The sequence below is a fragment of the Anas platyrhynchos genome, chromosome 2, assembly GCF_047663525.1.
Source record: "Anas platyrhynchos isolate ZD024472 breed Pekin duck chromosome 2, IASCAAS_PekinDuck_T2T, whole genome shotgun sequence".
Lineage (NCBI taxonomy): Eukaryota > Metazoa > Chordata > Aves > Anseriformes > Anatidae > Anas > Anas platyrhynchos.
Window position 1 is genome coordinate 80,734,533 of NC_092588.1, and position 15,668 is coordinate 80,750,200.

Below are 15,668 nucleotides of genomic sequence, written 5' to 3' on the forward strand. Positions count from 1 at the left end.
TACAGTGTAGTCACATACCCTGATGGGGCTTTTCTTCTTACTTCTGCCTTTGTTCTATGTGCGGGTCTCCAAACCCAGAGGGCTGTAAGTACTTCCCTCACCTTTATCTTGCTGAGAAACAAGAAGGGAAGAGGAGAAAAAGCCTCCACCAAATCCTCTCTTTCCTCTTCATACAAACTGCCCTGTGCCTGTCATTGTCATTTATGTCACCTGTAGGCTTGGATTGTTTAGATACATTAATGTTGCCATATAAAATGTAAATGCAATAGCACACTACAGTATAGAAGGGGGTGTTTCCAGAGTGAGTAATTCAGAACTGAGTATCATTTTCAAAGTAGAGTTTATTATTTGGCATAATGTATAATTATGCAACTGGAACATTTTTTTTTTTCCCCACATTGACAGAGATAGGGCCTGCATTTACAAAGATGAAGGGAAGCCCCAAGTTTTCATGTTTTTGAAACAATTGAATATAAAATATAAATTATTCAATTTAATTAGTACAGCCATCTTAAAGGCAGTGTCAGGGAGAACAGGCCAAAAATCTCAGCTGAAATACATTGGCATAAATTGAGAAAAAGGCAGTGCTGTCAGAGATTAAATAATTGCAGAGGTTTAGAAAAACCTAAGAATATTTATAAATGCTACCCATAGGGACATAGGCACATACAACTGAAACTAATAATTAAAAAGCACCTAAATCTGTATAGTCTACACTCCAGTTTTGAGAAGAGGAATATATAATTAGAGAAACAACTCACAAGCATCCTTTTTGTCTCACACTAATCATCTTAGCTCAGATTCTTTCACAATGTGTGAGCTTCCTCTCATCCATTTCCCAAAAGAATATTACTCTGCAAACCACCTCTGACTTCACTTGAGAGATATGATAAGATTTAAAAACACAGCTAGATAGGACAACTAAGATCAATTCAAAGTCACCATTATAAGACTCCTTAGCCCAGCCCAAGAGACTCTCAACTCCTAAAACTGGGACAACCCCAAGACCAGTTAATTTGAAGTGTTCTATAAATGTGTGTTCTGTGTTCAACTGTTTCAAAGTTCTCTGTAGTTAAAAAATAGAGATTTATTTGTAGGAATGTTTTATGTGAATACTCCATTGCCCCTGCTCACACGGGAACAGGAATATTTGTGACTCTCATTATCCACCACTGATTGTTCTGCTTTAGAAGTTTCAGACATCCAAGCTGAACCAACAGTAAACACTGGATGTAAAGAAAAGCCAGTAATCAGAACAAACAGACTGAAGAGACCCATCGGTCTGAAAACTGTTTGATCAAGCTACTTGGTAAAGTCTTGCAGACATTGGAAGAATCCAAAATGTGGATCAACCTGCAACCAGAAAACAATGTCCCTCAATTAACCGATAAATCGACCAGACTTCCCTAGCAGGTTTCAGAAGTATCTTTACTTGAAAAGTACCGTAGCAACACTAAGGAGTTGCCAGAATCCTCACCTGGAGCAGACCAGCATCTCCTTTCACCACGCTTCTCCCTTACCTGAAGCTTGAGGTCAGCACAGTGGGACACGGAGCCCCTATTAATGCAGCAAGTTGACTTCTTTCCGATACTCCCTGAGATACTATTCTGCCATATCATACAGTCAAGCTGTCCTCTTTTGGTGTATTGTCTCCATCCATACAGGACCTGCATACGTCAGCATATGAAGAGAACAATTTCACCTTCAGTCTCGAGTGATTTCTGCTTCAGCTGACCAGACTGAAGAGAACAGTTTTGCAATGCTTAACTAGCAGGAGCATCACTTCTCTCACCTTCCATAGAAGCAAGATTTGTAAGCAACTGTCTGTTCAGCGTGCAAACACAGACTAAGCTTAATCATCCCAATTCCAAATACCTCTGCTTTTTTTTTTTTAAAAAAAAAAAAAACCTGTCTTTCTTGAACATATCCTCCATGCTGAAAACATTTTCTTTAATGAAGCCAGCAATGGGAATTGTTTACTATTTACTAATAAATCTTATTCCTGTATAATACTTGACATGTGGAATATGTTCTAGCAAATCACACTTCATTTGCATGATATTAACTGAAGCGTTAAGTTGATCTCATTAAATTGGAATGCTGCTGTATCGTGTAAATTAATGTTGGTAAAGACCTTGGAAAAAATTTCAAGGTTATCTACCTAAAGTTTTAAGCACATGCAGCCATGCTCATGAACCCTGGTAGAAACACCCTCTGCTCTTTCTGATGAGGGTTCAAAGCACCAAATGCATGCATGAAGTTAGAGGGAACTGTAGCTGCTTTTGGAGCAGGGAGACAGCCCACAGGACAGACAGCAATGGCTTTCAGGCTTAGAGCCCTGGAATCTGTGAAGTTCAAATGCCTTTGTTTATTTATTTGTTTAATAAATCTGGGCCTAATTTCAGTTGGGTAATCTTGATTAAGGTGACCACCTATACTGTACTAGCCTACTTTTGCAAGTGTCATCAGACAACATGGTCAAGAGTGGGAGAAAGCAACTCAAAAGTAAACTACTGCTAGTATTTTGCTCATCTCATTCCTTACCAAACTTTCAATTTATATCTCCTCCTTATGAACATCATCTCTCACTGTAGCTGTTTACATGCAATATATTACACACACAAAAAAAAAAAAAACACAGAGCACCTGAGGATAAAATGTGTATTCTCACTTTTGACAGTAACTACTGTGGTAGGAGTGGAATTGATGTTTTTCTGTAATTGGAATGCACAACTCTAAATATTTACCACTTATTCTATCTACCTCCACCCCAACAGTTAAGCACTATGGTTCAGACCAACCTGCCAATTATTATATCATTATGGCATTGATTTGCATTTTCACTGCAAGATTCAATTTTAAAGTGAAAGAGCAAAAAAAATCCACAATTATTAAGGTAGGAAATTGCATCTTTCAGGCATAGCAGTTGCTGCCACTAGCCTTATTCATTCCAAACAAGTGCAGGAAAACTCTTTGCCTCTAAAACATAGACATATGGGCTGGCTTTTAGTCTGTTCCCCTACCACCCCAGGAATAGTTTGGGCTAAACGCTGATGCCCAAAACAGTCAAGTAAAATGCTCTCCTTGTGGTCTGCTACACAATTGCTACTCCTTGCTGGCACCCTCAGGTTAGCATACAAGTCAGGAGGAGGAAAAAAAAAAAAAAAAAGTTAAAGGACAGTTCTAGTAAGGATGACAAGGAAGGTCACATTGACACAACGTTATTTATTTCCACACTGCTTTTTTTGCAGGTGGGACTTGATGTAGCAGGGCAGATCAGAGTGTTGGCCTTCTACATCTCAGATGAAGGGTCTGAAAAATCTGGCTATCATCTGTTCTGGTCTTTCTCCCCATTAATTTCAAGTTTGTTTTTTTTTTTTTTAATTAAAACAAACAAAAACAAAACAAATAAAATTTTGCTATTTATCACAGAATCAGAGTGGTTTGTGATGGGAGAAACTCTAAGGATCATCTCATTCCAACCTCTGCCACGGGCAGGGACATCTCCCACTAGATCAGGTCACCCAATTTATGGCCTGGCATTTTCCAGTGTAATGTTAGTTCCCAAGTAATTTGCTACCCAAGGGACAATACATCAATAAAAATTGGATGCTAAACATGCTAGGGAGCTGTACCTGTTACAACACATCAGCATGATTTTCACTGCCATTGATCTGATCACAGAGCACTCACGCTCATGTTTCCAGGATCACCCCCACCAGGAGTTCATTTGCACCTCCTGTGCTTCAGTTTGTGCCTATTACCTCTCATCCTTTCTCTGGGCACAGATGAAAAGAGACCGGCTCCATCTTCTCAACACCCTCCCCTCAGATATTTATATGCACTGACAAGGTCTCCCCTCAGTTTTCTCTTTTCCAGGCTAAACAGACCCAGCTCTGTCTGTCCTTGGGGCTCCTCCCCAGCCCCTCCCAAAATCCAGTGCTATGTATTCCAAGAAATCTGAACCACCATGGAAGGGTTTCTCTGTTCTGCTTACTATTGTACACAAGCTTCTTCTGATTACAACAATTTTTTGCTTTACTACAGGATATTCTAGACCAGGAGCTGAACCTGATCCAAAAATCCTTGCATTACATGGCCTTGATTTTTGAGTTTCAGACCTGAAACTCAGAAATGGACCATATTCAATGGGTCTGTACGTATGACTTCAATTCAAAACATGTATACTTCAATTAACGGAGATTAACAACATTGACATTTTAAGAAATAAACAATCCAGGTTTGACTACTGTAGACATCTTTAAACAGACAAAGCCATAAATAGCATGAAGTTAAAGTCTTATCCTTCTCTCAAATCACTTATATACTCTTTCTCACGGAAATGTAAAGTAATACTAATATTCAAATCAGTAAATTTACATGATATCAACAAGAGTCTACAAAAATCACAGAATCATCCAGGTTGGAAGAGACCTTCAAAAAAGGGTCGTAATGTGTAAACCAGAAAATGTTAATTCATTACAAAATACATCAGTAATACAGGACATGCATGCAAGATACCATACGGCAATAGGAAAGGAGTGCTCAATACGCAAGGAAGTTGCAGCTGCTAAAAGCCACATACATACACATTACCAGATTTCAAGGATCTGGTTATTTTCTGGACAAAACTTTCTGCTGAGGTTCTCAGGAGAGACCCCAAGTCCCGTCCTATCCTACCAACCTGAAATTCCGCATCAGTGGGTAGTTCAGACTATCAGTAAGACACTCTGAAGCAGAAAAAAAATTGTCTTCCACTATTTTTCTAGTTGTTTTAAAACCATGAGGCCAAAGTCATGCTCACGTGCACATGCAGGTGTGCAGGACCCTAGCTTGGAGCAGTAAGGAGAAGTACTGAGAATAGCATTTTTGTGTTCTGTTGTTCCAGGGATGAAAACCATGTTTTATTGTTCCACCTTCCCCAACATCCCCAGTCCCTGACATATGTGAAAACTACATAGCATACTAAGATACTAGAAGGTCACATAGGAAATTACAGCATTCAAGGAAAGGTAAGAATCCTTCCTGCAAGTTTCAGACGAGTGTTACAGACCTCTTAGATTTTGTCTACGCACACAAATTTGTACCAAATCAATTCAGAGTGGAGAGTTTTAAGCATTGATTTAAGCTGGAATAAATCCCTACAAATGCATTGTTTAAAACTGGAATATAATGCTTCAGTTTAATTCAGTGAGCTACCAAGATCAGCTTAGTCAATATTTTATTTATTTTGATTTAAATACCTGAAGACACCTCTACAGCACGTTCAGCACCTAATATACTATTAACAGTGCATTTTAAAATTCAACATCATAAAACAATCAATCCAGGGAAACTCACCCAGCTGCCTATTGAAAACTGCTTTTTCCTTTTTGTCATTTCTGAAGTAGACCTTCGCATGCCTAAGGAGCCACTTTCTGAAAGAGGTTTTGCAGCAGGTCAGAAGCTCAGTGAAACCTACTCTAAGACAGATGTGTCAGCAGCAATTTAATTCCAGTTAATTAGGAATTGCAAAAATAAAACGGTCTCAGCTGAACTAGCTAAACTTGTATATTCAGCTTTTGAGAGCAAATGTATCTAGGATGGGATAATATTCCAACTTTTTACTGAGATGCAAGTGGCTTTTAGATAATGTGCAGCCAGCTAATGAATAATCATGCTTATCAGAGAATTTAAATTGGCTCTAGTGATATCATTCCAACTAAATAGATAATTTGCTTTACATATGAGCTTGATATTGTAAAACACCATAGTTACTACTGCATGAATACGTTACTAGGAAACACAGGCTTTGTAATTACTCATCTTAATTATGTCTCTATAATCAAAGTGAATGCGTAAGTTACGCAAATGAATTAAAAACCTGAAGTTTTATCTCTTGGTCTATTAATAATAAAATATAAGCACTTGTTAAAACAACTGTTATATCTTGAAGACAGTATTATATAAAGAAAAAATTTAATGTTAACATAAAATTTAGCAATATCTTGAAATGAGAGGAATAACTGCTTCTTTCTCAGTAGTCCTGACAGTTAGTTGACAGTTTTTCTATTGTCTGGTGAGCCATCAGACCTTACATGGGAAAATTCCCTTGCACCGTCCTTCTTCACAAGGCTAACAACATGAAAATGATAGAGAAGCTCCAAAGCAGTGCATTAACTCAATTGTTGCTCCAAGAAATGATTTTTCCGCTGGCACAGCTACCCCACATCATCTCAACATCTGCAGATTCTAGTCGAGGAAAGCTTTCTGTCCTGATGTCAAACATGAAGTACTGTGGTACTGCAAGTCTGTTTTTTTTTTTTTTTTTTTTTCCTTTTAGGAAAGCTGAGATGCAGATGTGCCAAAGCTGAAATTTTCAGTGTCACCTCAAGGATTTGCAGACCCAGGTACCATTTATTTTTGATTCAAATCAAGTCTTCAGGCCCCTCTAGGCAGCTATGAAACAATCTCAGCCTACACAGCAGAAGCAGAAACAACAACTATTCTTTGTCTGCAGAAAATAAATGTGCCCTGAGCATATCAAAAGTCAATCTTCTTTCCACTGCCACAGATGCTAATCACAGTTTTGCTGTCTGAGTTAAGCAAGAGGCAGTGCTTGCCTGTACCACACAGGGAGCACAGAAATAACCAAGCAGTTACTCAGGCAGTTCAGTTGGGCTTCTTCAGTGCACGATGGGGTAAGTAACCAGCAACACCCATATTTGGGTGTGCTACTGGGGGAAGACCAACACTCTTTACTCAAACTAAAGATTTACATCACAGAAGTATCCCAATACAGTGTTAGCATTCTTCCTGAATATTATAGCTCTTCCACCTTTTCAACATGCAATATTTAGCTTTTGCAATCCAAACTTCCCCCCCAGCAGGATGAAATATATACACTTGAGAAACAAACTCAGCTATCAATAAACCATTGTAAGCACACAATTCTCACAGAAAACATTAAGTGTTGAGTCCTATTGCTCCTGGTGTAGCCCCCCCAACCTGCCAATACCACACAACCAGCCCTGTCACCTGAAGCAATGCATCCCCCCCATTGCTTCCTGATTCTAAACCAAATAGTAGAGTGCTACTATTAATGGAAAAATTAAAACAATGTTCCCCAAATTCTAGAGTTAAAGTTAAGATCAAGGGGAAAAAAATCAGCTGTGGTCATTTCACCTTTAAGTTCTCTGCCAAGTGTTACCTACTGTGCCTGATGAAGTTTTACATTACTCTGCATTTTAACCATCAGTGTTTACCTCTGATACAACAGCCTTCCAAGCCACCAGCTCATAATCTATTCTTTATGACCTCTGCTCTGGGATGTGGAACATAGGAGCCTTTTACATCCTGTACTTCCTCTAACTATCTCCTACCACTCCTAATTTTTCTTCATTAGAAGTCGTCATAGGACGTGCAGCTCTGCCATGATGATACATCCCAAACTTCTCTAGATTAGACTGGTTACACAGATATTTCCCACTTCCAATGCACTTTATTTCAGAGAAATCTGTAGTTTTGAAGCATACCAACACAAATTGAAGAAGTTCATTACTGCTTTAATGTTGAGGTGGTAAAGGAAAAGGGTATAGTGATGAAAACTGTACTCTTCACACGAGCTCCACAGAGTGAAGTTCTTTGAAGGGCTGAGCTCCATGGCAGCAGGATACGCTGGACGGTGAGGAAATTAATGGGATACCTATGCACACCTCCTCTATGCTCTTTGAAAACACCAGCATGAGTTCATTTGTGGGACATATTAAAATTTTCTGTGCTATACTGAGAATCAAGCTTTAGGAGTTATGACTCAGACTCCTGTTACACGTCACAGATTCTTCAATTTAAAGTTAACATCACAATTATATATATATATATATCTGAGGACTGAAACTGTGGAAAGCATTATCTTGCTGTGGGATAACAAACTTTCCCTATGCATTTTGGACTCATGCCTTTTCTAACCAAGATATACCACAGGTCAGAAGTCCATGGAGACATGCAGTAAAAATGATTTGCTACAAAACCACTAGCACGCCATTAAAGGTGGCTTTCATTAGGTCTGAGCACTGAGTGAAAACTGGAAGAAGGATTTCACCATGAGGCCACTTAAAAATGAGTGTCAGAGTGAGGCCCTTTTCTTTTACAGCGCTGACAAATATAAGTTGTTAACCTTGAATTACATTAACAGAAGTTAAAAAAAAAAAAAAAAAAAAGATTTATTTACATAGTTCATATGTGGTTGCAAAATTCTTTTAAGTAGGAGTACTCTGTGAGGGTGTTAAGAGAGACTTTATAATTAGGTAATCTCATTAGTGCCACAAAGGTTTGCAAACAAAATCATTTCCTACCACAGTTGAAAGCATCAGTAGATTGCCTCTTGAGACACCAGAGAACATTGCTGCTTGTCTTCAGAAAGCATAAGCTGGTTCAGTATCTTTTGAAAGCATTTACCAAATGTAATGAGGAGCGCATGACACATTTCTTGGCAGAACAACTCTAGAGAACACAGAGGCCAACCTTCAGGTACTCATTGGAACTGCACCATCTAAACTCATCCACAGGAGACCAACATATCATCAGCATAGTCAATCACTACTACCAAAAAAGAAAGATTTCTTTTTTCCAGTTTCCTTGTATTTCCTTGACTGAGCATAATCATTGTAAACACTGTTTGCTGCAGTCATTTTCTAAAATGAATATGCACAATATAATAGTCAACCGTTAGGAAGATCAGATATAAGTGGGTTGTGTCTGCTATTTCAAGTCAGCTCTTGTCACACAAGCAGACTTGCCAGTGAAAGTTCTTCCATCAGATTTGCTTAAAAACAGCAGATAGTGTAGAAGGTGCTACCCCTATCATGTCTTCCAGTGCCTCCCTGGAGCAGCTGCCTTCTTGTCCCACCCCAGCTGATTTCTTAAGAGGGGTTTTGCGTGGGTCTTCATATAACATATTCCATCCACTGAGAAATATAGGCAGTTTAACTGATCTTGATAGGGACCTAAAGCCAAACTTGAACCATGGGCCAACCATTATAGATGAAGAAGATTAAATTAGGTCAATCTAGGGTGATAAAGACTATGTCATGATAACATTTTACTGGCCTTTCCATGAAAACATGAGGTTTTGCAAACTGCGTTCTCAAATGCAGGATGGAAAAAGAGAGGAAAGAGGCATGAGGTCTGAATACTTTGTAAGCTGGATATAGATGTATGGCTTATACCATAAATCTGGAGTATACTGATGCTATCAGCATTGGTAAATAATTTCTTTCAGAACTCTACTCAGCAGCAAAAAGGAAAGCTCTGCTGGTGTTCTCATAACTCCCACTGCGCTAGAGGTGACATTAAAAAACAAAAAGACAGATCAACAGTGGCAGAAAGTGTCAGGCATTATAAACAGTGGTTATCACAGTTAAGAAGTCAGAATGAAAGTTTAGTGGTAAAGTCACTATAGGAGCTCTGTATCACATCTGGACTTTCGCCTTACAATAGGAGAAAAAACAAACAAGCAATCTTCAACTATCCAGGTACATGAAGTAGGAAGATTGCACTCTGCCTTTGGGTGTAGAGGAAAAAAATCATACAATAAACTGATGTTATTCTGCATACACAAATCAGATAAAGCAAATCACGTGGTGGTACATACAAAAAGGATTAGTATTTAGTTATTTTTAGGTAAACTTATTTGCATGCATATGCAAGGGTGGCAGGTACAAATCAAACGTTGCATACTTGAGCTTCAAAAAATAATAATCTATGTACTGAGAACCACACGAAGACATCAGAAGGAGTAAATGCAGCCATAAGGAGGCATAAATCTATAAGGAGCAAGTTAATTGGAGTGCTAAATAGCAGATGATGTAAGATTACTGGATGAAGGAAAAGAGCACTAAAATGCTCAACTGGACAATCAAGTGGAAGAGAATAAAATTTAAATACTAAAATAAAGAAAGAAGAGCAACTACACAACCATAACATATGGATAAGCAAGGGTAAAAAAAAATAAAAAAAAAATAATAAAAAAAACAGAGAGACAACTACAAGACTATTTCAACTACAATCAAGGAAAAAGATCAGAAGAATTTCTTTATGCTAGGATTCTCTAAGACAAAGCATATCAGCTGAGCTGTCTAAAAGAAGAGAATGCACCATTAAAGAATGCTAAGCAAGTGAATGTTGATGTGAGAGGGTACAACATGTTTTGATTTTGATATAGAACAAGAAAAAAGAAGAGGGATAATAATGGGAAAGATAAATCTAGGAAGAGAATAAAACCGAGACAGATTGTGAAGTAAAAGAAAAGAAAAATGACAATATAGCTGATGGCAAATGAAAAAGAAATAAAGAGTTACCAACGTGCTGAGCCATAATGTCAAGTCCTAAGATATTTTCGAGGTAAAGTCAGATGATTAATAGGAGAAGCAAATTAGGGGACATATAGTAATATTTTTGTGCACCTTTCTCTGCTTAGCTCAGATAAATAAATCTACCCAAGTACTATGTCTCTACTATTTACAAAGCCTCTGCAAAATAAAGGGAAAGAATACTTTCTTGGCTGTGTGTATATATCTAGGACAGTTGTTCAACTAGATGAACAAACTACATTGGTGAAATTTCCCTCTAGTTTAAAAAAGGGGTGGGGAAAATCCACTCTAGCCTTGTTCAACATCTTCCATGTACAGCCAAGCAAATAGATACTAATTGCTCCCTCACTCCCCAAAACCAACCAGAAAGAAAAAAAAAAAAAAAGGTCTTTACCTGAAAACGAATGTTTTCACCTCAGACAAAATGATCACTTCCTGATTTTTCTTGTTATTTACATCACCATTGGATCATGGTTAGTCACAGCATATGCTTCTACGGGAAACACTGACAAAGTCTTTCCAAACAGTGCAAGTTTTTATTCATGAACGCACCTTTCCCTAGCCAAGTGCACTCAGATCAGATTAGTATTTTGTTGTTTTTCCCCACCCTGCACCCATATTTTCCTTCCTGAAGCTGCTTCAATTACCTTCACCAATTAGATGAACAAGTCATCATCAGCAACTTACCATGGTTCAGATGACTGCTTCTTAATGAGCATCAAGTAGCTGCTAATATTTATGTTATTAATTCCTGCTCCAAAATAGTAGCATGACTTCTGCTTAATTTCTCCACAGGCAGTATACCATTTTCCCACACGTCCTTTCCTTGCCCACATCACTCCCTCTCAACCTCACCACCAGATGATTTCCTAGACCTAACTGGACATACACCAGACAGGTGTAGTTCAAGCTTCCTCCTGTTAGTTCTATTATCAACACCTCTCATCCTCCTGTAGGTTTTGCATCACACCTGAGGCAAATGCCAGTGCTGGCATTTCACCTTGCAAACCTGGCCAAGTGACACAGTACTCATTTCCCTACAATATACCAACCTTGTGACAGACACAGTTGTTATTTATAAGGAACAATCCTACTCTTTTTTTTTTTTTTGTATTTTGTTGTTGTTGTTGCTTTTAAAGTAACAGTTTCACATCCTATTCCTTCCTGTAGCTTTTCTTAATTCAGTGTAAAGTTTGTGCTTTTTTTTTTTTTAAAATCAACTACGTATATTAAAAGCCATACTTCAGTATACTTTCTATTGCATGTTGTACAGTATATTTTACCACAGTGAAAAAATTCTATGCCTGTATACATGTATACAGAACAGTTAGAGGCAACAGAGGATTCGCTGTCTGTGCAAAGTGGAACATATTTTGTTAAAACTTTGAAGTACCATTATGTTAAGCAAAATGTATCATGATGCAGAGATTAAAATGCATTTTCAATTGATTCACATTTCCAATTAAATTTATGGGCAGCAAAGACATAATGATATTATCCACAAAATTGTATCAGATATGATAATAGCACCCAACTGCATCTGTGCTGTAAAAAGTATAACAATAGTGCACTATCACTGGTTCTAATTACCTCCTATCCTTTAGAGAGTGGCAGGTGGCCAATGAATTGTGGATATAAAACCAGAATATAATCAGATGAAGGGAGATGAAGCTGTTATTGGCTTTTAGTTATGTAAATTAAGAATTTTACTCAACAAGTTATTTAGTCATCCTGATGAGTGGAAACATTCATTTGGAAGACTAATTATACAGTACTTACTATGATTAGAACACCCAATTGTACTTTATACTCTTTGCAATGGAAAGATCTTGAATTACATTAAGTTAGCGGTGAGAATGAATGGTGCTTATTTCTTCCACAGGAAATCTCCAAAGAAAACTGAGTACAGACAAAAGCAATTGGCACCATGGTGAACCTGTAGGAAATGCTCTCTCTTCTAAATTGGATCTCTTTTACTCTGCCTTTCAGACCTACTTTGAGTCAATCTTACACACAGATGTACCCAACTACTAGAAAGTCTTTCAAATGAAGCACAAACGGAGGTCCTGATCACTTGCAGTCTCTTGAGATCATAGAATGTCTCTGGGTGGAAAGGACATTAAAGACCACCTGGTTCCAACCCCCTTCCATTGGCAGGAATGCCACCCACTAGATCAGGTTGCCCAAAACCCCATTCAAGCTGGCCTCAAAACACCTCCAGGGATAGGGCACCCACAGCTTCTCTAGGCAGCCTGTGCCAGGGCCTCACCACCCTCTGAGTGAAGAATTTCCTCCTAATACCTAATCTAAATCTCCCCTCTTTTAGTTTAAAACAATTCCCCCTCATCCTGTCAACATCTGTTTGAGCAAAAAGTTGTTCTGCATCTTTTTTATAAGCCCCCTTTACATAATGAAAAACTGCAATAAGGTCACCTGGGAACAGACCCACACTCTTCTTGTGCTGGGAATCCCAGACCTGGATGCAGCAGAACTCCAATTTGGGCCTCTCAAGAGCAGAGCAGAGGGGCACAATCACCTCCCTCTACCTGCTGGCCTCTCCTCTTTTGATGCAGCCCAGGATGTAGTTGGCCTTCTGGGCTGCAACCACACATTGCTGGCTCACGCCAAGCTTTTTGTCCACCAGAGCCCCCAAGTCTCTCAGCACAGTACATGACAAGGATCACAGTATTAGTTCATATCCTACTAAGATTCCATAGCTGCTAGACTGAGCAAATAGCAGACCTGTTCCTTCTGCAAATATTTGATTGATGTATAAAATAAACTGACTTATACTGTACCCAGGACCATCTCATGCTTATTTCATACAAACATGTGCTTCCTATCAGAAATACAGAAAGGACTATTTTTGTTCAAATTTTGCTAAAAGGGAAAAGCCTATATTATGTTTATTGCTAAATGCTCTGTTACTAAACTACATGAGTCATTCAAAGAAGCAAGAATAATAGCATTTTATGATTTAACAGGTTGGTGTGTCATGAAATGAATTACACAGGTGTGTAAACTGAACAAGAGCCACACAACAAGAATCATTGATCAAGATGTTTTGTGTAGATTTCATATGACAAATAAAAAATATTGTGATAGTACATCTTTATTCATACGGGAAAGAAATAAAACTTCTGACATACCTGACTAAAACTGAATATTGCAGAATTGTGACAGATGAGAGAGATGTGGGTAAAGATAAGGAAAACAAGGGAGTATACAGAGGTTTATGTCCCCAGAGAACAACAATTTCTATCAAGACCACTGTGCCAATTTATACTGATTTTGTAAAGAAGATGTTAAAATACTTTAGACTGTAGAATAAGAAATGCTAACAGAGTAAAGAAATTTGTTACTTCTCATTACCTTGTGTAGTTTAAACACAATTATCCTACTTCATCTTCCCACTGACAAATACAAATTTCAAAAAGAAAACATTTTTCCATCTGTAGGATTCTATAGCATCATGTAATGTTTTTGTTAAATAGTCATAATTACATTGCAACTTTTTTTAAGTCATTAGCCTTTGTCTTCCTATCAGAATTGCTCATGTGAATCAACACTTCAATCAAATTTCAGATTTTTTTTTTTCCTAGGTTTTCCCCTCTGATTTTTTGCAGAAAGAAGTGAGGTTTCCTAGTAGCTACTGTCTGATTAATACATCCAGCTTTTAAGCTTGCAGCAAAGGTGAGATAGAAGTTGTCCTGATTTACAGATATTCTCTCCTCTCTACCTTTTGTATAAGTCAACATATGACAGGATTTCAACTCCTCCACACCACTTCTTACTTGTTTAGAATAAAGAAAGCCTACTTTAGTATCACAACACTGCTGATGCTCACTTTGTCTGGGAAACACTGCCACCTGCTCACTCCAAGTTGGGACTATGAGAGGCAGAGAAAGGATCTGCAGTTCTGCTCTACATGGCATCATGACAACACCATCAGCCCATAAGCTGCCAGTCAGAGGAAGGATGCACGGCAGAATCATGGCAGGAAAGCTGAGGACAGCTGTCCTACTACACATGCAGCTGATACAGTCATGGGAAGTAAGTTTGATTACAAGGTGGGAATAGGACAAACAGCTTTTGACTTGGTTAGTGACAATGCAAGAGACCTCTCTCAGAATGCCGAAGAAATATCGTCAGAAAGTACTACAGCCCTTACAGACAACAGGCTGGTGATGCTTATCATCTCTCCTCTGAGTCCATTACCCAAACTCTGTAAGTAGCCTCACACACATGCTTCCTTTCTCCCATAAAACATTTAAAGAACAGCATCACACCTACCCAGACTGCAGTGTAGGGTGCTTCCACAGGATGCTCAGAGCACTGAGCGTAGAAGTAAACAAGTCATTGGACTGTCCCCAAATGTATCTACACAGGAGTCTTTTTCTAGGCCCCAGCATGCATAGGCTCCTCTGAACTGTCCTACAGAAGGGCCCTGGGATCCAGGGCGTCCACCCATCTGACAGGGCTGGTTGTGTTTTTCCATCTAAAGAGCAGTTGTAGGTCTCTATAATGGGACACAGCTGCTGGATCCCACACAAAGGGTGGCCATCACATGCCTCCAAGTACATGACCTCCATCTACCTCCTCAAGTTCCCAGTGTTGCTCATCAGTCTTCTTGCACCCAGTAGCAGTTGTAAGGTTAAGAGTCTTGTGACTCCCACACAAAGTTCTCTGACACTGGAGAGACTTTCTGTTCAAAATCTTTTTGATAGTATCAAGCACAGCAGGATGTAGGGCTGAAGACAGGACTACAATGTGAGTCCCAGATTCATCCAGGGAGCAGGGCCAGAGACAGGACCTGCAGCATAACTCAGGCCTGACCAATGGTTCCCAGCTGAGCTGAAATGGGGCACCTGGGCCCAGCGGTGGAGGGCCCAGGTGAGGCTGGTCAGCACCATTAAGGCCTATCAGTGCCCTTATGGCCCTGACAAACAGAAATTAACTTTAAAACCATAAAACAAAAACAAAATATGGATATTGGGGATATCTGGAGGCAAACTGTGTAGAAGAGCAAGACAGTGTAGTTGCATTCTGCCTCACAGCTCTGACAAAAAAATAAAAAATAATAAAAAAAATCTTTTAGCCTTAATCTTTTAATTCTGTGTTGGACTGAAGAAAGACACATGAATAACTCAGAAAACCCTCTATAGAATCATGTCATTAAATAATAATCCCATCAGACACAATAAACATAATACTTATCTATTGAGCTCGCATTCTACCTCAAATAGTAACTTTAGGGTGAACAAGATAAAGCTGAATCTCAGAGATTTTCCAGTTCAGTGGCACAAGACTTGCATTGAA

General features: G+C 38.7%; 1 long non-coding RNA gene across 1 annotated transcript; it reads right to left on the reverse strand.

The window, feature by feature from the left end:
• Positions 1–323: 323 nt before the first annotated feature.
• LOC140001940 (uncharacterized) lies at positions 324–15,145 on the reverse strand. The gene is made up of 3 exons (XR_011807755.1): positions 14,643–15,145; positions 1,521–1,667; positions 324–1,353 (listed from the first exon to the last, which is right to left on the reverse strand). It is a non-coding gene; the product is annotated as an uncharacterized lncRNA (long non-coding RNA).
• Between the last annotated feature and the right edge of the window lie 523 nt (positions 15,146–15,668).